Source organism: Rattus norvegicus, chromosome 1, assembly GCF_036323735.1.
Source record: "Rattus norvegicus strain BN/NHsdMcwi chromosome 1, GRCr8, whole genome shotgun sequence".
Lineage (NCBI taxonomy): Eukaryota > Metazoa > Chordata > Mammalia > Rodentia > Muridae > Rattus > Rattus norvegicus.
Genome location: NC_086019.1, coordinates 58,793,157 through 58,795,497, shown reverse-complemented (window position 1 = coordinate 58,795,497; position 2,341 = coordinate 58,793,157). Strand labels below are relative to the sequence as shown.

Here is a 2,341-nt window from a genome sequence, read left to right as displayed (position 1 = left end):
TCAATTTATAAGTAAAAAGGACTGAAAGTAAGAATGCACAAATGACTGATACACGTCACCTACCACTCGTGACTATACAATAGAACACTGAAAAATTGTGAGATGGCAGAGAGTTTATAAAAAGTCAGAAGTGTGGAAACTAGAACCAGGATATTATGGTTGTCTCTGAACTCAGGAGAGCTACTGTCACAAGCTTGAGTACAGCAGATTTAATGATCTCACTGTTTGTGTCTGTTCTGAAGGACATTAACAGCTGCTGAACAAGGTAATGAGGAGGAAAGACAGAACTTTGGGAGAAAAAATAATCTCTTTGTTTTGTTGCTTAGTTTCTGGTAGCACATATGTAGCAATGGACTGTTTTGTGTGACCACAGTGGGGTGGATACATCTAATATGTTACAGAATTGATGACCCATGAAAAAAGAATCAGGCATTAAAGTAGGTATGGGTGAGTTTTTGAAGGGCATAGGTGTGTGAAGGATGGAATTGTGAATGAATATGTGAATATCTCTGAGGCAAAGGTTGGGTAAAGAACTCTTTGACGGGTGGACCAGTAAGGGGAGTGACATTTGTTAAGTAAGTAAATAAAATAATTTTAAAAAGCTAAACAGAAATTGATTGATTTTTTGTTATAATCTTTATCAGTATATTCTTCTAACAGGCGTTTAGAAGATACTCAAGAGCCAAATGGTGACAATAGACATGTGTCTGAAAATGTTTAGAACATACATTAAAAATTTGTAGCTTCAATCATTAAAAATATATTTAAACAAAAATCTGCCATTGTGCTGCACACTCCTTTAGACACAATGATCGATGTAAGAAATATCAGACTGCTGAGAAAGAAATCCATGAGTTTTACCTTGTGTGTTATCTAATAAACAATTAGTTTGTAGCAAAGAATAAAAAAGTTTCCTAGAATACCAACTATAATCTCTAACATGAAGGTTATTCCTATGCCCAACTTTTTGGAGTATATATTGTTAATGTGCAAAAAAATGACTTCCAAATTGGCCAGCAGTCACTTCTCAAAGAACATGATAAATTTTGCAGTTGAAATGGGAATATGGACTTGTCACAAATGCACAAAAATCGTATTAAATGAAAACTGAAACCCAGAGTGATTATCAGGACAAAATACCACCCATATTTCCTGCAACAATTATTTAACATTGAATATATTCATGAAGAAATATTAAAATCTACAAATGTACATAGTTATGTTCTGAATTCCCATTATATATTTCATAAAGGTCAGAATCAAGAAAAGGGCAGAATGATCTTGTAGAAGCAGTGACCAGTGAGTTCAAAATGAAAACAAACAAACAAACTAACAAAACGATAAAAAAAAAACCTCAATTTACAATTTTACTATATTGGAGCAAAAGTCTTTGCTCTTTTAATCCAAGAAAAAATCCTTTGCAAATACCCTTTTCATATCAAAATTAATGTTGAAAATATTAGGATAAGAAGAAATTTTTTATTCTCTGATAATTGTGTTTATTAAGTGGGACTAACCGTTAGGAACAAATGACAAATTATATAATGTTAGATCATAAGCTTACTCTTCAAACTCTACTCTCCCTCCAAAATAGAACCATAAGAATGATGATGCAGAGTTAGGATGAGGAGCGAGAGTAGAGCACACACATTCTGCATTAGGAATTGTTACCTAACAAAACCTGGAGAAACCCCAAATAAATGATTCCAACAGATGTTAGCAGAAGGCAATACTCAATGAATAATACACCATGGACAAAAGTACAGTGATTCTAACTTCTCTGTTATGAGCAGTGGAAATGAGAATGATAAGACATACAAAACAGTACCTATTGCTAAGGATGTGAATGAAACATGAATCCTAGCTGTGCTGTTCACATTGCTTCATACATAGCTCAAATGACAAAATTTTAGAGGGGGTAAAAAGTATAAATCTTCAGGTTAAAAGCATAACTTTTCAGGATAAATTTTATTAGATAATTCTCATAATTGACACACAAGTAAAGGCATTAAAACTAAGATATGCAAAGTTGTACATTAGCACACAGTGATTGACTAATGTTTATGTAGTGTTGTCCCACACATCAAGGGTAATGAAGTCAGGAATATAATCACAACACTCAAATATACTGCAAACCACCTACAAATTGTACATACTACTCTGTGATTCAAATTTTGCAAAGGTCAATACATGGAAGCAATAGTCTGTTATTTCAAAGCTTAACAGTGACCGGAACATAACTTCAATCATTTCTTCTCCTACAAGTAACCTAGTAGAACTCTTTTCTTGAGCTGATGAATTACATAGAAAGATAATTGATGTGACATTATTTTCATTGGGG

At 33.1% G+C, this 2,341-nt stretch overlaps 1 pseudogene; it reads right to left on the bottom strand.

The window, feature by feature from the left end:
• Window positions 1-1,031, bottom strand: Vom1r-ps3 (vomeronasal 1 receptor pseudogene 3; annotated as a pseudogene).